Source organism: Coturnix japonica, chromosome 4 (assembly GCF_054131305.1).
Source record: "Coturnix japonica strain WE chromosome 4, WE-NBRP24, whole genome shotgun sequence".
In the NCBI taxonomy this organism is placed as follows: Eukaryota; Metazoa; Chordata; class Aves; order Galliformes; family Phasianidae; genus Coturnix; species Coturnix japonica.
In genome coordinates this window covers 32,598,048-32,624,130 of record NC_140666.1, presented here as the reverse complement: position 1 = coordinate 32,624,130, position 26,083 = coordinate 32,598,048, and the positions used below count along the sequence as shown (strand labels likewise).

Genomic DNA, 26,083 nt, shown 5'->3' with positions numbered 1-26,083 from the left:
AGAACAAGAGACTCCTTAGCCGTGGTTTATCAGTGTAGAAAAATGGTTAAAAAGGAATTAAGTTTGCTCACTGCTGTCTTAAAAGAGAGGGACTAGTGCATGATAAAGGAATAAAATGTAGTCCAAGCAGATGAGCACAAATTGATGGTGATCAATTCTAAGAAAGGAATTAGAAGACAGGTTTTAGGAAAGGCAGAAATGATGGCTAAGGGTCTGCAGTGCTCAATAAATGCACTGATTTTTTTTTATTATTTATCTTATTTATTTATGTACTTGGTTAGAGAACACAACAAAAATACTACAATCTTCATTGCATCAAAGCAGTTATCAAATATCCACACCGTTCAAAGAAGTGTAAAGTAGTAAGAGAAGCAGTGATATTGTCTGTTTTACAAATCAATAAACCTTCTCAATCATTATGTGGAGATTTATCAGTCAGACTGATGAAGATTAACTTTGGTTCCTTATTCTAATGCCTCTGATATTTCATTTTAATAATAAATTATTTTAGCTGGAACACATTCTCATGTTGTTGTTTATAATTAACTTCAATTTCTATCAAATAAAAAAGTTCCATCTGTGATGACATTTAACATCTCCTAAAATTCCTTTGTTTCCCTTTCCACACCTCCTCACGCTATGTATGGGAAGTATAAATATTTTGAAGAGTTGGCTCCATGTTATCAATTCACACCAAATATAGCCATAGACAGCCAGAAAGGCTGCATTTTGCATTACTCTCAGTAAACAATGACAACAGCAGAACAAATGGAGCCCATCCATTTACTCTGGTTTCAGCTCATGACTTCAGAGTGAGATAGATCAGAATGTTGGAAATACAGATGAGCATTCTGCCCCTAGGTTTTTTTACTACTGCTTACAAACTCCGACTAACCGGTTTTGATTCACAGATCACCTCTTCAGTGAAAATCTTGCTACAGCTCCAAAGAACCTAAAAGTAACTGGCTTTCATTTATAGCTATTAGGAAATGTGTTGTTGTTTAGCAGAGGAAGGGGGTAAGTCCAAATACAGAATAAATGTACAAGAGAAAATGTATTTCAGTATCTCATAATAATGTTTAGCAGATAATTACCGACATCCAAAGAGACCTTACTTTTAGTCTTCAGATCTTTACAAGAAGTCAGTGACTGTCCATAGATTTCTATTGGCCCTACCAATTGTCTAATAATAACCAGCCTACAGAAATGTTAAAAAGCCAGTCTGACTCATTCAGTAGACTTTGTAACTCGTGCCGATGAGCTACAGTATCCTTGATCCTGCACCTATTATTCTGCCCTTTCTTGATAGTATTACTAGTCACTGAAGCCCTTTTTTTCCCTAACGAACTGAAGAATTTAGTCTGCAGGAGCACTGTACTATGGTTCATAATTTAGATGCTTCCCTACACTTTATATTTTGATCATGCTTAGCTACACAAGGGCAATAGTCAAGTTAGCTTAATAATAGCCAGAAGAAATGCCTCTAATCCAATTGGTCACAGGGCACATATCACCAAAACCAATTTCTTTATAATTAAAAGGTGCTTGCAGGCACAGTCAAAGCTTGGAAGTTGCCCAGGGATTTTGGGGGAAGTGTGGGGATTTTTTTCCTATAGACAGCAACCATACTGAAGCAATTTCTGAAACATACTGATAAGCTTTGCCTTTGAATTTACATTAAAGAGCTCAATAGTCACTACCTGTGAGAACAGCTCATGCTTCTAAACTGACTTGTGTCCTGTACAGATTATGGACACAAGGGCTCCAGGAGATTAGCATGTCACTTGGTTTAGGTGACACCCAATCTATTTTATTGACATGGCCTCTATCCTGCAAAACAAGCACTTTTTAGGTGAAACATAATGAAAATTTTGTGTTGCTTTGTGGGCCAGTGTATAATGGCTTTTCCTAGGCAATTGCTAGCCATTATTGGCAAGTCTGTAAACGAAACCAACAGCACTTGTTAGAGATGCCTTGTCAGTACATGTCACTGTACACTAACACACTGAAGCATGCCCAAAGGAACACTACATTGGTTTGTATTTTTACTGAATCACAGCCACAGACCAAGGACTTGAAACATCACTGCATCAGGCAAATTATTGCATTGTACTGTTACAATTGTTATTTCAGTAAGGTACTGAATCAAAAGGTCACAGGGATCCTCAACTTGATTTCCTAATTATTTTCAGCAATTTGAATGCACACATTTACAGCAGGAAAAAAATCAATGTAGGTAAAGAGTTATCTCAACTTCTGTTTTAATCTTGTTCCAGACATGAGGTACATTTTGGATGCTCCACGTGCTGCTGAGGTGCTATATCGTGAAAATTAAAATAATTTTTGAATGGAAACTGTGCACCAGCTTTGAAAGTCTTCTTGACAGCTACCTGGCCTCCCCTATCCTGGGTAAATAAGCTTTTACTAATACTCTGGAAAACAAATTTTTCATTCTTTTCATCTGTAATGTGTTGAGGTTGATGCAATGCATGAAACTACGCTGTTGTTTTTTTTGGTTTTTTTTTTTGTCAACACATATACACACAGAGAAAAATTATCACTGGAAAGTTATTTACCAAAATCATTAACTACAGTAGACTAAAATGTAGTGACATACATTGCTTTCATTTTTTATTAATGTAACACATTTTACGCTGAACCATTTAAGTAGAAGTACAAAAGTATTAGAAATGAAGACAAAAAATGAGTATAGGTGGCATCTTTCAAAATATCTGTCTTCACAGAATCATAGAAGAGCCCGGGTTGAAAAGGACCTCAAAGATCATCTAGTTTTAGCCCCTGTGCTATGTGCAGGGTTGCCAACTACTAGACCAGGCTACCCAGAGCTACATCCAGCCTCACCTTGAATGCTTCCAAGGACAGGGCATCCACAACCTCTCTGGGCAACCCATTCCAGTGTGTCACCACCTTCTCAATGAAAAACTTTCTCCTAATATCTAACCTAAATCTCCCATCTTAGTTTAAAAGCATTCACCCTTATGCTGCCACTATCAACCCAGCTTAAATCATCAGGATTGACTTTGCCTGTTTCTTGTTGTAGTAAAATGGAAATCTTGTTGAAGCAAAATGGAAATCTTCATTTTGGCTACCTAATTCATGGACATGTATTAAAATCCAGGATATCCAAGTGGATTCCTCACAGTCCTGGAAATAATATGAGTGGTGTCTCAAATCATCACCAAGCCACTGCAAACAGTGTCCCTTGTGAGGAGCAAGAAGATATCCTGTGCCAGCCTGAAAGCAGTCTGTGTGCTTAGCATGAGCATCTCAAAGTAGGAAGTACTCCAACAAACCTATCAAAAGCAAGAGAAAGTTAGTAAAATATAAAATTGTTTTATCTAAATATCATTTTATTTTAGAGCTTCTTTGATTCCCTGCACTACTTACTGCAGTTTGCAGTAGTAGAGAAAGCATGCTTGTGGTACAGTTCTGTCTTGATCAAAAATGTTTGTGTGACTTTTCTGAGAGACTCCCACTCTGCTTTTGCTAACTAAAATCTTCAGCAATCTTAGCAATCAAAATTGAAGAAATCCAGAGCCGGCCTTCCTCATGATTTTCTAAAGGAGCAGTTTCAACAGAGCTTCAAACCTTAACAAGCCTCTCACGAGAAACTGAGTGAAATGCTTGCTAACTGAAAAGTAAGGCAACATTACCTTCAAGCCAACATTTTTAGCATTTGCTATGGTTCTCCTTAATCTTTTTTGACACTGAATCATCTTGTTCAATGATTGTATAATGCATTGCAAATAACTCTAGAATAGGTGTTATAAGACAAAATTATGGAGGACAAAGGTGAGTATGTGATTGACATGCAGGAATCATTCTTCCAAGGCAGTTTTACTTTTAACTTTTCAATGTCTTAAGATTCCTCACATAGATAACCAAAATATTTACCATGAACTCAAATAATGTAAATGTAAATATCCAAATCATAGAATTCCTTTTGCTTTTTAGAGACAGTGTGTGAGGCTTCCTAAAGTCTGATTAAAAACAACCCTAACTTTCTCAAAGGGTATGAAAAGTACGATTGGTGTTGCATGTGAAGGTCAGCCTATTGCACTTCCTAGCTGCTTGTTATTCAGGTTCTACAAATCACAGCAAACTGTCTTCCCTTGGTTGAGCCAGCTCGCTGTCACTACATTTGTTGTGGTTGAACTCATGTTTGCTTCATTGCTTCTATTCTTATTTGAAAGAATGGAATATATCTCTTCAGGGACACTGAACCATGAAAATCCTGCTTTATGGAGGGGTCAGAGATGAAAATTTAAGTAAATAAGAACTAACAGGAAAATATGTTCTTTTTCTTATCTCACTTCTATGTAATTTCCTCACTATGCTGCATGCTTTGTGGTATTTATTATTCTTTGTCGCAGTTATTTAATAACAGAATACTTCTCCTTTTTGGTCAGCTAGAATGAACACTTTTATCTGTAAAACCATTGTTGAAGCATTTGTGTTGTATAAAAATATCTATTTCCTGGACAGCAGTTCCTCTGACTTAGAATAAACTTATGTTTGAATAGAACATCAGAGCATCCCTCTCATGCATTACTCAAAAGACAGCATCACAGAATCATGTACAGGCTATAGATTTAAAAAAGAAAAAAAAAAAAAAAACCAAAAAAACAAACCAAAAAAACCCAGTCAAATGTCACAGTACGTTTAAGGCAGTAAGACTTTCAAGCACAGTGCTGGCAGAATTCTCTGCAGTTTTTGAAGCATGAGTCCTTAAAGGAACACTTCTCTGATGACATTTGACACATTCCTAAGACAGGAATGAGAAAAGAAGGAAAGAAAGGAAGGAGAAGGAAGGATGGAGGAAGGAAGAAAGGAGAAGGATGGGAAAGAAGGGAGAGAAAAGAGGGATGAGAGGAAGGAAGGAAAGGCAGAAGAAGAATTAGAAAAGTGGACTGGAGTCTAGCCAAGACAATATTGGTAAAAACTTTAGATGAATCACTGTAAAATAACGAATTAAACTTTCATTTGTAGCTTGTAGCTTCAGGTACAGAATTTGTCATTATCAGAAAACTTTTTTAAAAAGATGACTTAATCTTGTTTACCAACAGCACAACCTCTTAGGCTCACGATAGCAGATTTTCTGACTACTACCTCAGCTTCAATAAAATTGTGTGCTATGTCATGTGATCAACTGCCTTATATGCAGAATCTGGTGAACTTGCACTGTGTATTACTACTTGAAATCACCAGACTTCTCCAATGACCAGTTACATATGAGTAACAGGTAGATATCATTCCATTTTAAGTTTTCTTTGATCATACTGTTTTCATTCTATTACAGCTATGTAAACAAATACACCTGAGCACACATGCACTTCTATATTTTTGGCCAAGGTAAGAATAGATAGAATTGCACTTGCTAGCTGAACAGTCTAAATCCATGTTTTCTTGCATCATACTGACTCTATTTTCAAAAAATGCATAAACTGTATTATCTTTTAAAAAAATCAAAGAGCTAAGAGAGAACATCTGTAAGTTACAAAAGAGTAAATATAAAAAAAAAAAAAAGCATCTTTAAAATATTGATTTTTTTATGTCTGTAAACCAACTTCAAAATTCTCAATAATGATAAAAAGAGTTATAAAAATGATTATAGTTCCCACACTTGCCTTTACTTTATCACATTTCAACACAATAGGTCACTTAGAAGACTTTTTCCTCACGTATTTCCCAGAGCTCATAATATGTGTTGGTCAAGAGAAAAAAACAATATAATATACTTTTCAAATCATGCAAATAAATACGTATGAAATTAGATGAAATAATCATTGTTCATAACATTGAGAAAGAACAAAAGTTGTGTACTGATGATGACACAAATACTGATAGTTTGCTTTTAAAATACGTCCTGCAAGTTCAGTTCAGAACCTGACATATTATATACTAACATCATTGAAATATACTCAATAAAATTGCAAACACCATATTTTCAAGTGGGATGTATTTCTTAATAAAAATGTATTCATTCTGTTGAGAAACTGCAAGGAACAAAAGGAGATATTTATTCAAAGCTCTCAAGGACAATCTATTTTTGTGTGGTACATACACTGTCCTTTGTAGTATCTTCTGTGCATTTTTGAGATTACTTTAAAAGGATTCCTTATAGCCTGGGACAAGTGTAACAATTCTGCCTTGCAAATGCTTTTACTTACTGAAAATAAATACACACATACATACAAATAAAAATAAGAAAATAAAACCTAGCTTATCACTGGTTCCCAAGTAAAGAGATTTTGTAGGAAATGTTATATTAATCTCTTCATTTACCACAGTCATTCAAAATAGATAGACTGCCTGTGTAAATAAGAAGCTTAAGAGCAATGAATATTAGAAAGCAGTAATAAACTTCGAAAGCTAATGCTCCTGAAATTTACATGACAATTTGAAATCTGTCTCCACAGATATTATGTCATCTTGTAATATTCAAAAAGCAGGATTTGGGTAAAACGTTATTGAACCTTTCGTGTTAAGATTGAAGCAATAATGGTCACAGAAGACTCAGAAAATCTCAGCTTTGAAAAGCACTAATAAAGGGCCAGAGACCTTACTGTGCTATGCTGCATTCTTTTACACTGTAATTATCTGAAGCTTTGTTCACCTACTCTGGCATTCCATTTCTCCCCACAATGACTTCCCTTTGAAGGACCAAATATACGCTCTTTGTATTATGTGGGAATTATAAAGCATTATAAATTATAAAGTAGCTGTTATTCATGAAACTGTTATCCAGATATATTTGGCAACTATCTATTTCTTTGATCAATACCATAAATGTAAATTCTGCTCTGAAATAACCTCTTTAGGAATGAAGGAGAACTCATTTACAAGGCTGCATTACACGATCACGTCAACAAAAAAATCACAGCAACCTAGCAGTATTTACATTGTAGAAGACTCTTTTTCTAAGTCATTGCCAGGTGAAATGCATAAGACCTTATAAATTAATTGCAAAGAGTTTAGATCCTCCTCTACCCCAGCTTATTATGAAACAGCAAATCATTTCTCCGTGTCACAGCAACTCTTCTATAAAGGGTTCAGTCTCTACATACCAAACTCCTCCTTGACTTTACACAAGGAATACAGAACATGGCTGATGGAGTTGAAGATGATCCATTTGGTCCATTTGAGAACTGGCATCTCTGAGAGCCAGCCTCATCCTTTTGGAAATACAGGACTGTGGAAGCTATTACAGCTAGTCACTACTTCACTCAGGCACAGCTTTTCCAGGTACCTGAGCTGGGGTAGTTCAATGAAAGGTAATAAAGTGGACAGAAGAATGGAGATGAGGTGTGCATAGTCAAAATATGGTAATGAATATACAGGATTCAGTTTTTGTTTTCAAACTCAGTTCTTACAGCTATAATCCAGAAGCAAATTTAACACCTTAATGATGTGAACAACAGGAATTCATTACAGGAGTAAAAAGAGAGTGAATGACTAATATATATTCCTGCAGTTACCTAGCACACATGGTAAATTGCCCTCCTTTGTCTGAAAAATAAACATGAGCACAACAGTGTCAAAAGATAAGTTAAGAATGGCTCTTCATTAACTACATGCTTAAGAATGATCCAGATATTTCTCTAAAAATCCATTGCAGAAAGGAAAAGAAGCATTAGCCAGAAAATCATTACAGAACATGCAGTTATTCCACACTACTAAGATTTTTCCTTTTTACTATTTTTTGCTTCTTTCATGGGGGGAATAGAATGTGTTACAAGGAATAGACATAGGATAAATTATTTTTCTTAAGGTCTCTTTTTTCACTAGTTAAGCGTCAATAGTTTAATGACGCCAAATGGCAAGCATCCTCATCTTACACAAAATAACGTGCAGATTTCTTACTAGAAACAAAGTCTACATTTGATCCCCATAATTCCTTAAAAACTGCACAAGAAGGAAGCAAATGAGATGGGAAAAAATGTTAGAATTTACAATAGTATCAAAAACACTGTACACAGCTTCATGAATTTACAGTTTATTATTTATTATTATTGCAAATTAAAAGTTGCTAACTGGTCCATATAAATCGTTTTTAAATGTCAGCCTTCATTAAGATTCAGTCTAGCTTGAATCAATTTACTGAGCCATCTGCTTTTCAAAGGGAGAATTCCAGTAGAAGGGATATTTTTGCAAGATTTGCAACATGCCAAAATAAAGAAATAGTGGGAATCTTAAGCGGACCTTAATACAGCCTTGCTGCTACTCTCACAAGTCTTTCATAACAAGGTAAAGCCAAAAGAGCCCAGCAAAGCAGCAGCAGGCAACACAGGGAATATAGAAGCTGTATTGCTACAAGACAGATTATTTGAAGGAGAACTCCTACTCTTCAGTAATTGTAAGGGAACTGTTGAGTTGCAGCCTGAAACACCGATTAAGCACCTGGTGAAAGGACCTGGTCAGTTCTAGGAGCACTGGTGAAGGCAATTCTTCTGTGTGACCAGAAGGTGAGAAGCTTTCCCCTAAGATCCTAGGATCTTATGAGTGAGCAAGCTTCTTCCTTTCCTTTATAGCACCTTTTCATTGCTCTATTCTTTCCATCATCACACTGCTGTTGTAATGCTTTTTCCACTGTAATGTTCTGTCTAATTGCTACTGTTGAGGAGTTTGGTGAAATAATCTCAGCTTTGTATCTATGTTAACATGGTATCTAGACAAAACTGTTGAGAAGGACATTGCAGAGTTTCAGGCAACCTTTTCTTTACTCCTTTCAGAAAAGTGGTCTGCAGAAGCTATTCATTTCTGGTATAAACATATATATAGTCAAGAAATAAAAAGATGAGAATTAATCTTCATTAGGACATCCAGATAATATTAAATGCAATTTAAAATAGCATTTGGACACCCAATTGAACTTAATGCAGTATAGTATTAAAGTGCTATGGAAGAACCTGTCACTAATGAAGTGATAAAAATGAGGTACTGGAAGTGGAAGGAAAAACAGAGAGAGGAAGGAGACAAAACAGGAGAAGTAAGCACTGACTGAGATATTCTGAATATCAACTCCTAAAAATGATCATTTTACATAAATACAGAATGCAATATGCAAGTATTCAGGAAATACATTAAAAAGTGTACTAAATTTACCAGTTTCTAGTAAATTCTTCAGAATATTCTCAGAAGGTCTATTAGAAAAATCTAGAGGAAGATCCAAAGCAAATATATTAATAAAAATTCTAGTTGCTTTTTAGTGTTTGATCTTATAATGGGAGGCTGTTTTTAATTGGATGGTTGTCCAAAACAAAGATAATCAGGATCCAACTCCATTCACATTACCAAAAATTCCAAAGAGAGAAAGGGTTCAGGGCCTAACACTGCTAGATAACATCTTATTTAGATTACTGCTATCATAACTCAGTGTAGTTACAAATTGCACCAAGAAGATGAAAAGCAAGCAGTGGTAGCAAAGACTCACTAAAAGTTGAGAAGGAAACAAACAGGATATAACGATGGCTCATAAAAATCACATTCTTTCCACAAGTGAGGTCTATATGCTAAGGTTATTTTTCACTGACATTTCTTTACCCCAGTAGCAATAACATAAAACGTTGTAGAGTGTAACTGCACATACCATGGATATGTAGATGGAGAAGTTGCGAGGTATCATTATATAATCATTAAATTTGAAAAAGTGTTGGAATGATTAAAACTTTGTATCAGAATGCAATACTCTTTTTCCAGTTCTCTGCCTTCTACTGCACTGATACTTGGTCTTAGAAAGGGTGACAGATAGAGAATTTATCCTTAAAAAACAAACAAACAAACAAACAAAAACCTCCAGTAAATTAAACTCATATGAATTACAGAATCGCAGAATTACACAATTACAATCACCAAGGTTGGAAAAGACCTAAAAGATCACCCAGTCCAACCATTCACCTATTACCAATAGCTCCCATTGGAGCTATTACAATTAGCACAGATTCTGAAAGTTTTGATATTTTCTGTGGAATTTAGTGTGAATATACTCATAAAAATGTCTTATATACATAATTTAACAACAACATGAAATTAAGTATTGCATCCTCATACATTTCTAGCTGTCACACTTCTATTTTCAAGAATATTTTTGGATCACTTTAATGGAGTAGAATATTTGCAGAGGGAAACACTAAACCAACATATGCTTTCCAGTAATTCTAAAATCTCAGGCTCAGAATATCCCTCTTTATGGAAAAAAATAAACATAGAGCAGGCTATTCCCAGCATCTGGAAGTGCAGTCAGGACAGAAATGTTGTGGGTTGTTTTTTTTTTTTTGTCATATTCCTCTTAAAACTGACAGAAAACTTTACAGCTCTCCAGCTGACCCCTCTGTGGGGATCGTCCCATCTCTAATGTGGAATATTAGTCCTGACTCACCTCCAGCCATTACAGACTCAGACTCCTAAGGAACCACTTGTTTGTTTAGGCAAGAGATTAGATATTCTGAATAGATTAGATAATCTGAATCAGTGTTGGATACACAGACTTGACTTATTTACGCCTTCTGCAGCCACTGTCTGAAGACAGGTATCTTGTTCAAACGGTCTTTAATAATTTCAGTGGCTCAAGGAATCATGTGTATTTCTTTGCCTTCCTGGTGAGACAAATTCACAATTCATGTGACTTAGAGTTTAGTGTGACACCTTACATATTTCCCAAAGTACTTTTTTTCTTACCAGATTGGATCTTCATGGCTGGAGATCAGAGAGGGGCAGTTGTTGGGAATAATCTTGGACAAAATTCCTGAGGTACTTGTTCTAACCCAGCTGTTATTCACATCTAGCCACCCTCTCAACTTCATCACACTGCAAAATTTAAATATTTGTGAATAAAGAATGCCTCTTCTAATGATAAGAAAATGCCTAAAATGTATTACTTTGAATAACATCTCTTCCCACAAAGCTGTGGATATAGTTATGCACGCACTGTTAGAGAGTGACAGTTACAAGTTTGTAATTTGAAAATGTGACAACTTAACACATGGGTATTTCTACAAGCCTTAAAATACCATAGGGAGCTTAACTCTAACACTGAAATTTCTACTATTTATCTATGCAAAGTTCCTTAACCTATTTCAAGGTATATTTTAGGAAGTGTGTACATCATTAAAATACAGAACATACTGACAAATACTAGAACCACCAAGACGTTTAAAGGTCTGCCTTTATTTCCCTCTCTTACTGTTTCTTTGTAAGTCAATGCTGCTGAAATTTAAAAGGCCTAAAGCTTTACATTAACTCTGTGGGAATGTTGCAACATGGTGTTAGGTTAACCTGCTTAGCTTTACATGACCTGAGATATTAAAAAATATCCTTACTCTGAAGGGCTGACAGGCAATAACTCAGCATCACAACAATTTTGAAGGCAGTACCACTGAAGTGGCATATGATATTATTGAATTCTTAGCATAGAGTGGATATTGGTCATGATTTATAATAATATTGAAATAACACCATTTGCAACAGGATTCTCTTATCTCTGAAAAGCATATCTGAAAGCAGTAGCACATCACAGTTTTGATTTGTATTCTTTTTCCTAGTACATATGCCAGCTGCATAACAATGTACAGAGATTTTGACACATTGCCAGTCCTTACTCCTTCAAGAAGGAACTTTTTTTAACAATGATTGGAAAACTAGCAAATAAACAAAAAGTCAATCTTTCCTGATCAAAGTAATACTCTTACACAAAGGAATTTCAGCTAAAGCTTCAGCTAAAGGCAGCACAGTTGCAGGTTTAACACTGATATTTTTTAATTTTTTCAGAAATCACCTACTGATATATCAGTCTGCTCATGACAAGGACCTTGTGACAGTACTTCAGTATTTACAGGCAAATCTCAGAACACTTTACCTCAGTCCTCAGCATTTCCAAAGATTCCTAAGTTTCATGGCTCACATTAAGTTCTTGATTGATACGGTAGTTATTTTGTTTTATCATTTATTTATGTTTTAAGTCTATTGCCTAATTATCTTCAAACTGCTGGAATTATGCTTGTACCATGCTATGGCACATCAGGTAAATACCTCAGACTTATTTTCCTAGGCTTATCCTGCACAGTGATATAAGAGACTATCATAAGTTTGTCCTCTTCATTATGTTGTGCTTGTAACAGCCAAACTGAGAACACAGCACAGCTACTGGTCTAGGAAAATATAGCAGTTTGCTACAATCAAACTTTACATTCACTTTGAAATTGTCTTACAAAGATATAAATTACTAACCAAAACAATCATCAGGGTGATTTACACTCTTTCACGGAAAGTAAAACATCATTACTATAATGAAACTCCAAGGCTTGAAGGCGTTTCATACTTGGTCTCACAGAGAAGTGAATCCTTACATCTTCAACATTTTACTTCCTTTGTATTTTGTAAAATCCCAAATCTTCTAGACAAGGATTATGCTCTTCTAACTTTGGTACTCTCAAAATTTACTGCGTTCAATTTTGCAATGGATTTTCAATACATACTAAGAATCAAGAAGTCTTCCTATAAACTGTGTTTGTAGACAGTTTTAAGTGTAAAAAAATAAATAACAATAATAGTAAAAAAAAAAAACAGAGAGAGAAATACAACTCAATTTAAGCACACCCTTCTTAGAACACTATGTATACATACTGAAAATCTGTTTTCAAGTTCCCCTGTGAGTAAATAATAGACACCCAGAAACTTGGTTAACTGAGCCTCTGTCTTCTATTTTCTTAACAAAGCTGTGTATCTGAACTCGGCATGAACAACTGGCAAAATCAAAGCTGACCTGGCAATTAGATTACATACTAATACAAATCACTGAATCTTTTTGTTTCTGCTTTTTGTCTTCTCCTTTATTCACTACAATGCACCCATACCAGATAGTATCTCAGCTGGTGTATGGATTTTGCTGGACTTATCAGACAAGATTTTTCCCCACATCTTTTTTTTTTTTTTTTTTTTTTTTTTTGAGTTCTGGAATTTTGAATGCTTCAAATAATAGACTTACAGAAAGCGAATTTGGAAAGAATCCTGCTGAAGTGACAAGACTCCTATCCATTTAATAAATCCTTATAATGAATTTGAATGGAATAGGTTTAATTTTTCAGAAGTTTACTTCTCACTTGTCAATTATAATGAGTAAAATTTATACTTTGTAGGTACCATCATTTTAAGTTAGTTTTGTCTGATACATTAAATATCCGTATGCTAAATTAATGGAATACAAGAAACCAAACTCCATTCATTTCTTATAGGTTACTGCAATATCTCCTTATGAGAAGGTTAGGGTTTTTTTCATATCCAAGCTAAGACTGCACTATTAAAGCAACTCACCACAAAGAGATTTGCTTTTCTACCAGCTCTTAAGAGTATGGGAACAGTATGTCCTGATTCAGATACTGTGCTACTTTTTTCTATATTTAAACAAAATTAACACATCACTGTGATGGACATCACTGAAAATGAGCCTACTTCATGCACCAACTCCCTGCTTACCAAGTCTGTATTCAAAGAGTAAGAATTTTAAACTGAACACCAGGTTCTTCTGTAAGAACTCAAAGTGTTGAAAAGCAGTCTGGGGCACTGGATTAAATTTTTAAAGTATCCTATAAATTTTGATATCTGTTTGCCTGACAAACTTCATACTTCCTTGCAGAGAACTCAGGAGAGATCTAAGAGCTGAAACTCTGCTAATTTACATGTGAGGGAAGTGTTAGTAGGATAATTTCTTCTCAAAGAGCTTTTTTTGAAATACTGTCTTAAACTGAAATGCTGTCATTGACTTCAAATGAGGTCTGGATATCACACTTAAGATCTAAAACACGCCTTCTTACTTTCACTCATCTTAGATTTGCTGGACTTCTGAGAACAGTTCATATCATGTAATTCTTCCTAAGAAATGAAATGTGATTGGAGGCATATAGCACTAGTCAGAAGGTTTATGAACATCACTCAGGAAGCAATTACCTTAGCAATAGAAAGTCTAGTTGATTACTAAGCTGAGAGTTTTTTATATCCATTGTATGCATTATGTACTCAAACAAATGAAGAAAGGAAAAAAAAAAAAAAAAAAAAAAAGACCTAGTTATATATGAAGAGAGACGTAGGAATTAGAACACCTTGCACATCATTCTCTAAAACTGAGGAAATGAACCTATCTGCATGGCTCCTGAAGAAACCCTACAAGTCCTCAGCAACACGCATTCAGATTTTCAGTGCATAATTCACCAGGGTATCCTGCAGGTATCATGGCACTAGTATATACTTGTAGAAAAAGGTCTAAGTTGTTAAAAAAAAAAAAAAAAAAAAAGTACTTCTTGAAGTTGGTATGTATTTTCTGTATTATTTAATTAGCTGAAAGTTAATAATTTTTCTTTATTCCCTTTGCTTATGGAAAAAAAAAATATGGAGCCAAAATGCACAAATGACAGTTGTGGTATTTTTCTAACTAAAACTCTCTTTGCAACCTTGCTTGAAATTCATCTCTATAAGAATTTAGTGTACATGGAAAGTCATAATAATTTTTGCATACAATGCTGACTAAATCATTCCTTTCTCCAACCTTTCATTAACATTACATATAAGACTGCAAAATGCCAGGCCTGGAAGTGATTGAATTGTGCTAGTAAATGGAGTAATTAGGATATAAAAAAAAATATTAAAACTTAATCATCATGTTAATTAAAAGCAGCAGATAGAAATGATTCATACAAAGATATACAGTTGGGTATATAGAATAAACCTTTAAAGCTTTTGAAAGACAAAGATGATCCCTCAATTATTGAGATACTATCTCATCAGAATATAGAAGTTCATTTGCAAAATATACAGGCATCTGTCATTTCATTCAGTGACAATTCTCCCATCAGCTTCAACCAGATCTTTATCAATCCCAAAGGGCAACCTGGAAAGATTATCAAGAGATACCACACCTCATGTTTGAGTACATTCAGATTTCAATCTTCAATTATGCTACATCTAAATGACTGTTGGGTAAGAGTTTATTAATAGGGCAGCTCTCTTTGCTAAGCTGGGTATCTTTCATTAACAGTCCGACATATTGGTGCATTGCGCGAGGAAAATTTCACTTCGGTTTTGATAATAACTCATCTTTTTTCTTTTTGAAACATAGCCTGCCATCAGTTTCTCATAACTGTATGGAATGTCTTTATTTTTCTTTGTAGTCAAGTCAGTTAACATATTTTGAAGGGTATATTTCTTTCTATTTATCAGTTTAATTTGAAGCTACAAGATTCCCTCAGAGAGCTCATCAAAGAATGTAGACATTTCAGTACGTTACTGTTTCTTTTTCCCAGCGACAGCAGCTCTAAAAGGTAGTGAACACTATTTACTTAAAAAGAAATGTTTTTCCTTATGCAATTATTGCTGGAAGAATCATTAGCCACAATAAAGGTTCAATGAGTCAGTTAAATATACATCTTATTTTATAATTTACACATCTTTTAACACTTTTAGATCCCTTGGGTTATGTTTATGAGACAAAAAGGACACTAAATAATATTCAATATATAATGAACTTGTAAATTAACTGGAAAACTGCTTCCATTTAATTACCAATTTTTACATAATGAGAGCACTAAGAGCACAATGCAAATTTTTCATAAGTGCCAACCTCAGACTTAGATTATTTATTTATTATGTCAGGATAATATAGTGTATTCTTCAGACTAGGATTTAGTTCTTCATTGACTTTATTTTTCTTAATTTACAATCTCATGTCATCATTTACCAGTTAAATCACAGTCCATCTGCCCTTTGTAAACTTTATAAGAAACACTGATGTAATATCCAGGTGTACCAACTTCACAGTACTTTGTCTAAAGACAGAATGAAGAGATCTTTATTACAAAAGAAGTTGAGGTTATCCATTTCCCAAACCACTGATGCAGTAAGTATTCAGATTATTACATTTATCATTAGTGAAAATCTCTATACTATCTTAAATTTAAATATTCAAATATTTAAATATTTACACCCATGTTAATCTTATGATGATGGCTATACTCATTGAACATGAATTAAAGGACAGATTAAAATGGATAAGGCTGAGTTGCATTAGGAGGTAAGCAAGCTGAAAAGACTGGAATACTACTTAGGAGCTCATGATTAAACTAAACTTATTAGACCCTTTAAAACATAATTTCCTAATTTCATTTTTTTTTCTTTCCAATAATTTGTTTCATTTAATATTCATTGGCCCTATTGTTACCATCTTTCATCTACTTTCACATCTGAGGTTCACTGACCATGAGACTATTTTCTATTATTCCATCTATTAAAGGGAATAAATGGTTTTTGCACTTTTATTTCTGACATGTTGCTACTTCCTAAATGTTATGTTAAAATTTAATGAAATGTGATCAGAATGAGGTCATACATTGTGCTATTCTAAATACAAACCCTGTGCTCAAAGACCTTCATCAGTAAATTGCTAGGTCCTGGTAACATATGGTTAATTTATGATATGATTTATATATTGATGATATATCACATCTGTATTCTAAAATCTCACTACCTATGAATTTAGAAAGGGAAAGGGAACATTTTTCCTTATAACTAAGTTGCTTATATGATTAATTAAAGCCAGTTGCATTTGCAGATACCTATGTGTGGCATATCAAATAGCTAACTTTCTGTTTAGGTCTTAACACCTCTAGGATACGCTGTTGGTCACTGCATATGTATGGGTCAGCACTGTGAGAGAGATCCTAAATGAGCTTTGGTCACTCACAGCAGAACTGAACTATTATCTGATAAATCAAGTACAAAATGTGACATTCATGAGCTTAAGATCTTTGACCTGATTAATATGACACATTATGATACCTATGAAAAAACATTTGAGATAGATAACACTGAACGAGTTATAATTGATATGTATAGCTGTTTTTTGCAGTGGATAACAAGGAGTTTCCATACTCATAGAATCACTTAATCACTAAGGCTGGAAATGCCCTCCAAGATCATCCAGTCCAACCATCCACCTATCATCAATATTTTCCACTAAACCATGTCCCTCAGTACAACATTTAAATGTTTCTTGAACACCTCCAGGGACAGCAATACAACCACTTCCCTGGGCAGTCCTTTCCAGTGCCTGGCAATCCTCCTGGAGAAGAAATTTTTCCTAATGTCCAACCTGAATCTCCCATGGTGCAACTTCAAGCCATTTCCTCTAGTCTTACTGCTTGTTACCTGGGAGGTCGACCTACTCCTCACCACTCCCTTCAGGTTATTATACAGAATGATGAAGTCACTCCTGAGCCTCCTTCCTTCCAGAATGAACAATCCCAGTTCCCTCAGCTGCTCATAATAAGACTTGTGCTCCAGAACCCTCACCAGCTTAGCTGCCTTTCTCTGGACATGCTCCATGGCCTCAATATCTGTCTTGTACTGAGGGGCCCCAAAGAGATCACAGTACTTGAGGTGCAGCCTCATGAGAACTGAGTTCAGAGGGATGACCACTTCCCTGCTCCTGCTGGCAACACTACTTCACTACAAAAGTTACTCCTGAGGAAGGTGTGGCAAGGACTAAACGTTTTGTTTTTTTTATGAAATTGAAGCAGAAAAAGATTTTTTCTCTCTTAGATACTTGCATGACAATGGCATTTGAGATGAGATTGCTGAAAAATGGAAGTGCTTAAAAATTTATTTAAAGCTTGAAGGTACATTAAATAGTTGCACTGCAAGTGTATTCTGGAAATAAAATCCTATTTCTTTAAATATTTTCATTCAAGAAAACCAAAAGTTTCATGGGAATAGATCATTTCTAGTCTCTGGGAATAAAAAAAAAAAATAAATACAAGAAAGACTTCAAACCTGAAACAAAGCTTTCTGTTTTTCAGACCTGATTGATTTAACTTCTTGTTTTTTGCTTTGATTAAAATTTTACATTTTTGAACTGGGGCTCTTTTCAGCAATAGGAATCCTTTGTTCCAGCATGGGATAGAACAGGTACAGAGATACTTGAACATATTCCAATGTTCAGGAAGGAATATCTCTACCTGTATTTGGATAAAAGTATTCTCCAAACAGAGTACAGACCACTAGATAGAATAGGTACACCGCTTCAGTCATACTGTGATGAAAATAAAACAGTATGCCATACTTGAATATGCATTAGTCTGCATTAGTCAGACCAACAGAGAGCATACAAGCTGAATATTATCATAATATCATCATAGTATCATAGTCTCGTTCGGGTTGGAAGGGACCTTAGAGATCATCGAGTCCAACCCCCGGGATTCGAGCCTCTGTGTAGCAGAGCGGCACTTCTACCACTTGTACTACAGGGGATTTGAACCCGGGCCTCTGGTGTTGCAACATGGCATTCCTACCACTGCGCCACCGGGGCATACACAACAGTAGTATTACACACACACACAAGCAGTATTTCAAAGAGAGTGTTGAGACTGAGCTGTCCCCAATCCACTTGCTCCTTTCCAGCAAGTGGGGAAGGCAACATGGTGATAGGGAGCAGAGGAACCAGCACTAGAAATGACACTCTTTATTGTAATCTATTGTTGCAATCATATTGTACTCAATATAACTTAAATCTGTATTTTCAGTATATTTTTTGTACTGCCCTGCTAAACCAAAAATTCCACCTAAAATCAAGTATCTTCAGATAAGTACCTTTTGTATTAATTATTATACCCTCCTAACATGGGATTTCTAAAAGAATATCTTGTCTGAGAAGATTGGGCTTTAATATTACTCGCAAAAATGACAAGTAGCAACCAGGTAGCCAGCCCCAATACAAAAGCATCTTTACTTAGAACAGTAAAAGTAACATAATGAGCTGCTATGCTTACTTAAAGTTCAAGAAAGTGACCCCCAGCCATAGTTTAACTATGTATTACAAGTATAATTAGACACACTGACAGTCCATTTAGTCCTGAGACCTTTCCCAAGTCCTTCCACTAAAGCACATTTCTCATCAAATGTTATCAGTTAGATTCCCTCTTCTGCTTCCATTTCTATACTCTTGTGCAGTTTTTTTACTTGGAAGAATGTTATAAGGACCAAAATCAAGTAAATCCAAATGTATAAGTGTAAATCATATTGTGTATGTCTATGACAGAATTATAATGTTTCTTCCCAATTATCAATTCAGAATACATGTGAAAACTTGAGGATCTACATACCTGCAAAAATACCAGCTAGCAAGAAAAAAATACATGTACATTTATCTTGTTAGGATTATAGGAATTCCAACCCTGAATCAAAGCTTGCTCTGAATCTGGTAAAGTTGCAATCTTAACCATGTCTCCAGGAAATGACCCATTGGGTCAGTGCTTGTTCTGAAGCACAGTACCATTGGTCTGTTCACTGGGATGTCACACCGTCTTTAAAATGCTGGGTAGCGCTCCTTTAGCTGTACTTGGAATCCACTCCAGTAAAACTTAATTCATCAGGATAGTGGTCCTGCCCTTAATACTGTTATGCTTACAGAGTCTTTCAGCAGATTTGTCTTCATCTGCCACTTACTCTGACTTCTTACCATGCCCAGAATAGCCTTCCAAAGGCAGAAGATATACCGAAGCATTTCTGCTCATCCACTCTGACTACAGTCATTATCACTCTTCCCATTAGTTTCACTGAAAAGGGAAGGGATGTGACTGAACTTGACAGGTTTTCAGTTGGGCTACAATACAAGGACACTTATGTAGCATAGATTCCTCAGGTTTGTTATAATTATTTAATAAGTATCAGTTTGAGTATTTAGAGTACACCCGCAATAAGTTAAAACTGCATTTATAACACTTGACGCATCACCAATATTAATTTTCCTATTCTTTCTACTTTGCACTAAAGAAAATAATACATCTGAAGCATACACTTGAGAAAACAAGAAATCATGAGACATACCTATATATATATATACACACTATTTATTAGGCTAGTCACTAAGTGCCATATAAATGACTGTACTGTATACATATGATATGAAGACGATTTATGTAGGCTTCATAGCAAACATGATTGTAGGAGGCCACAGTTACTCAGATAAAGAGGGTGTAAAAAAAATATGGGTTTTTATTATCATTATTACTTGTAATAGCCTCATACTTAAGCCTATAGCACTGATTCCTCCTTTCATTTCTTATAACCATTCATTACTAGATTTATTCCAGCCTTCTTCACAGATAGCACTGGAGAGGGATTATTATTATTATTTCTGAATCATTTGTGGGAGTGTGTACTCATTATTTAGGATCAGTTTAGCAACTATTTCTGTACTGAAACATTCACAGTATATTGCATGACGTAGAAAGAAGGGAATGGCAGTCGCTGATGAACCTCAGAACACAGCAAGTGGCAAATTTGATAATTTCTAAAATGAAGTTCAACCTTCTAAGTAGAAACACACTGACACAGAAGTCTGGCAATGATCATCTGATTGACTTGATTCAATCTTTTGGTTTTCTAGGATAACATACAGGACATTATATCATGCTGAATCTCTTTGTCTCAGTTGTATCAGTAACTTTCTTTATAGGGTCTTATCTATTTAATCTCTCATTAAAATCATTTCTGAAACTGAGCTTTGCATCTCTATACTCTATTTCCAATATGGTCTTAACTAACAAGCAACAACAAATTCCATCATAAGAGAGTAAGTCCATTGGAAAAATCACCTTGTGGCCACAATTGTTTCAAAGAGTGAAAATTATGTCCAGCCATGAACTTTAAGTACTTTATCTCAGATTCCTTTGAAGACTCTCACAGTCATGCCTATGGAGAGGACGCCCTTATATTGCTGTATAACATAATCAAAGACCACAGTATACAGTTTTTATCACCCTTCAAGTAACAAGTCAGGTATGTGTGTATCCACCTAGCACTCAAAACAGAGACAGTGCAAGATTAAAAAAAAAGGCACCAGCTGCGTTAATATACAGCTCCAATAACCGCTGCAGATAGCATCTACACTGTATAGCTCACTTTTCTTTGTAATTAAATCAGAACTTGAAAGAGCAAGAAATGTTTTATTAAAGCTATTATTTCTATAAATCAAGTAGTCTGCAACAATCCTTGTTTCCATGGTGGTATGCCTGTCATAAGGACATTAATTAGATGCAGCTGTTATCATTGGAAACACATTCTACAAACTACCTGTTTGAGGATACAGTGTGCTTTAGATCTGAAACTAACTCAAGGAAGCTTTCCCATAATATGAAAATCTGAAAGTCATGGGAGTTCTCCCAATTTCTACTTCTCAGTACATCTTTAGGATAATTCTTTGCATTTCCTCAGTGTTTTTCCCTTACTTTCCTCTAGTTCCCACATTCTGATACCTGTTCTCTGCAGAAGCAAAATCATCTTTAACTACTAGCCATGTTTCACCCACAGATGGAGTTCCCTGATGAGCTCTCAGTCTCATCTGTTGGACTTTTACTTTCAGATGCTTCCCTTTTGTATCCTCTTTTCAGCATCCTGAACTGGTATCTTTACATGATAACAATTCTACACCTGTAGCTCATCTATATATTAGTACCTGAGCAGGGGTTCATTAAGTATGTAGCATTCAGCAGAGTTAAGTACTAGCTCACAGAATATGCAAAGACAAGATGTCGACCTCACAATGTCATTTCACACTTTGGTGTGAAAAACGGTGTGTGTTTATCTTGATAGCAAGGTCAAAATCTTCAGGTTTGAAATAAGGGCATCATAGACATTCTCTAGCACAAAATACAGTACCTTTTCCTCATCTACACAGGTTCACCTAATGAGAGAAAGAATTAGTGCTGAAAGTTTCATCATACTTTCAAAACCATTTCAAAGTCCTGCTATCTTGTGAGAATCACACATCACTACCACTGCTGTGACAGTTTCAAACATTATCATAAAACAGAATAAGTATTATTTCATTGATTTACTCAACTTTCTTTGCATTTTATTTCTTCTTATTATTATTATATAAGATGCCTATTTTAAAATGCTAATACAACTTCTTCCGATATTATACTGCTCAATATAATATCAGATATTTCACTGATAGCTACAGTACATTTTAGATGTGGCCTTCTGTGAACATAAAGACTTTCAATAACTATAAAAAACTGAATGTACTCACTATATCTATCCATATATACATTCAGATACATCTAGCATTTTGAATTGTTTATTATTTCCACAAATATTCAAGAGAGATCCTTTTCAACAATATGTTTTTATGACTACTGGTTTTAAATGCTTTTTTAAAATAAAAGTTACTACCTGCTTTTTTATTTATACAGTACAGGACACAATGACCTCTGCAATGCAAGACCAGACTATCCAAGTGAGTACTTTATGATACTGTCTTCTGAAAAGCAGGTGTGCTATACTGCCACACAAACACATTGTAATGGAAACCATTGCTCACCTTCATAAACAGAAACACATGCTATTAAATAAATTCAATTATTGTTGGGCCTGCAACCCCAGCCTTTAATTTATGATACAAGTGATCTGCCAGTGAGCTAGAAAATCATTTCCATCAAATCAATTCATGTTAATAAGAAACAGTGAACTACTTCGGAGAAGTTTTATTTTAAATGTTCTCAAGTTTTATCAATGAATCTTTCTTGGAATTACACAGGACCAAGAAATACAGTCTTCAGGAGACACTCTATGAAGTTAAACAATCTTAAAACATTGGGCAAGCATTGGAGTTAAATCTGGAAGAATGCCATGATATTATAATGCTCTACACTGAAAAGCAGAGTAGAAAGGACAAGGAACCTTTTCTCTGTCAGATGAAAAATGGTTACAGAGCATACAGCTTTTACAGGAGATATGGCAAGACTGTGACCAACTATACTAGCAAACTGCTCTGAATTCCCTTTCTATGAATGGACAAACTCAAGGTTAAATGCTGTCTGCAGGAGCGCAACAAAGGGCAGGGCCATTTATATCTATCTGATTCTCTGACCCTTCCTTGGCCTTGTCTACAGTTTGCTGTAATTTATCCGAACCCCCAAGAATGCTGGGATATACAAGGCAAGTGCAGCTCACATCTTTGGTCTCCAGCCTCCCTTGATACCACATGTCCCATTTAGCCAGCAGAGCTGTGCAAGTATCAGGGCTTCATTGCTTCACTCCAACAGGGCACACAATTCTGAAGAGAATTTATGTACAGAAGTGGAAAATAACCTCTCAAATATTTGATAATGATAAGAAAAGTTATTCCTGAAGGAATTCTGAGCCACAAAAAGCCACAATTTTGTTAGAGAAAAAAAATAATCAATGCATACACATTTGTGTTGAAAGACTAGGTGCCGCTGTTGGCCTTTCTCTTCATTTATCATAAAATTGACTAAGAATAATAATAGTAAACAAAATGCTATATCAATAAGATTTTCTTTATTTTTTCCCTCCTCAAAGTAACATGCAAATAAGGTTTTAAAATAAAGTTAATTTAATATTTGATTACATTATTTATTCATCATTATGACCCACCCTAGTGGGAAAATATTACCTCCTAGTTAATCAAAAATGACTTCCTCTTTGAACGCAAACCACATTAGCACTCCAAAGGGACATTTCTTCTTCTCAGTATTTTTCCCTTTTTCATAATATTTTTCATGCTTATTTTTAAAATAATCACCAAGTTTTTATTTGCTTATTTAAAAGAGGGAGTTAAGAGTGAGAATTTTGGCTATGTTACTTTTGAGAAGCAGGATTATTATTGAAATGGTAGCAATATGTGCCTCATTACTGATCACAGAGTACGAAGACTTAACGTGAAGCATTCTGAACATGAATAACTATTTTTTCTTTTCAATCAAGAATTTTTCTTAATGGTAAGTAACACCTCTTTCTCTAACTGCTAATGCAGCCCATGTGACTCCCACACTCCACGAAAGAATGAATATCAGAAAGCCTAAAAGACAAAACAAATAGAGAAAGAGGGCTACTGGAGGAGGGCAGGGTAGGGAATGGTTGCTCTTCCCAGAAAGAGACAGAAACTGCTGCTTTAGAAGGTGCCACAGGGAGGACTAGGAAAACTTGTGTTTCCTCTCCTTAATGCAGGGGGTTACTGGCTGCATCCAGTGCACTAGGCAGTCCCCGTGGCACATGGCAACCATTCTGTAAGACCAGATTTAAAGATTGTCAAACATAGATTTCAACAATATTAAAATACATACTTTTTTCTCTATCCTGACCATACATACACAACAGACTTCTGCTTTAGTAGAGTAATAAATGCTTGTAAAATGATTTCACTGCAAACTTAACAAGAAGTAGATAGTGGCTTGTACTCCTTGTTGGCAAAAGCTAATATGCAAGTTCAGATCCTAGGTGAATTGTGAGACTGTTATCACAGTCTGTATTTTATAGACTGGAAAGCAAGAAAATATTCATGCTTAAGGATCTAAACAAACAATTCCCTAAACTGCAATAAAATCCCTCCCAGTACTGCTTTTGTTTTGCTACTTAAATATTTATTTGTTGTTTTAATTATTAGTGATGACTTGGGAACCTGTGTAGGAGGCTGCTGTGGGTGAAGAGGTAAAGATCTATTAGATAAGTCCTTGTTCTTACAAGGTTACTTCATTAGTGACAACATGGGGAACTAATAAGAAGGGATGTCAATTAACACTGAACTGTGGTTTTATTTTACAGGAAATGAATATTGTTTTATAACTCCTTAAGTCATGAGAAAACAAAAATAAAAATGTGAATTACGAAGTAAACATTTAAGTAGAACATTGAATTCCCCACATAATTGCCATATGCAAAATTTAACAGATCATAGTATAGAGTCAAGTACATTTCCATGCCATTGACGTACATGCTATTGGACAGCTTTCCAAATTCTTCATACAGTAATAGGCAGCTAACAAAGCAATTATTTCTTATTTACTTGCTATTGAAATTATGCCCACAATAAGCATTTTAATCCTGTCAGAAAATAGTATTTTTCTTTAAAAATTGTAAAAAACTACCAGTTATTGTTCAAAGTAAACAGATCTCACAACACAAAAACAAGTTTTTAAATGTATTAAGGAAAATGCATGTGAAATATTTAATTTCTGAAACACATTTTAAATATTTACATAGGCATCAACATACACAGTCTACTTGGAAATATTTCCTCAAATGTTACACTGTGCATCATTCACCTCTCTTTCCACATACCACAGCAACCAATGGGTTTTGGAACTCTTTGTACCTAAATGGCAATGTTGGATTCAGAGTTATGCAGCTGCCACATATCTCAGCTACTGTTTTGCCAAAGCATAATTACACCCAGTACCTGAAGCCAACTGTTGTGTTCTGGAGCCCTGCCTATTAAACCTTCTCCTCCCTGTTATTACATTAGAGTTTAGTTACTTTCACCTGCTTCTGCACACATAGTCAAACTGAAAACACAGAGCGATAGATATTCTGATTGATTATAACTTCTTTTTGGAAAAAAGAAAGTTCTATTTTTTAAAATCAAACACTTTTTACAATTCCAAATTTCTAATATTTTTACTAATATATCTACTATTTGAACAGATGTCAAAGGAGGCACTTCCTACATATGACTAACACAAACCAAAGGATTTAGTGGCTGCTGGGCACAAGTGGAAGGAAATAGTTGTGCAGTTTTTCAACTTATCCTATTGTGGCTTTTAAAGAAAATAAATTTCTGGAGTTGACATTGTTAAAATAGATTTGAACCCCATTCTCTCCCCATGCTCTACACCTCCATATAAAAATGACAGGGAAAACAGACATTTTAATGAATAGCTTCAGACAAGAAAGATTTAGGTCTTTATAGCACAACCCAAAATGAAGATGTTCCCTATGTATGTATGGATATTTTTGTATGTTTTGAATGGACAACTTTCCATTATGTCGTCTGGAACAAAAAAAAAACTTTAAGGGTAAGGGTAACATTGAGATGTTTTACTATCTATTCAGAATTCTTTTCTGTAATTCCTAATTTATAATGCTGAACCTTTTCACCAATTTATCTGTACTGTTCTCAAAACACTTTTATTTATCAGTCATATTACTTTACATTCCTAGACGTAATTTACTCTTGAGATCACAGCCAGTACTTTTTTTTTTTAAGCTATAAATCGCT

The 26,083-nt window shown here is 35.0% G+C and overlaps 1 protein-coding gene across 3 annotated transcripts in view; it reads right to left on the bottom strand.

Annotated features, from left to right (window-relative positions):
* Positions 1 to 26,083, bottom strand: part of LOC107313128 (uncharacterized) — a 542,029-nt gene that overhangs the window by 188,107 nt on the left and 327,839 nt on the right. The window lies entirely within an intron of this gene.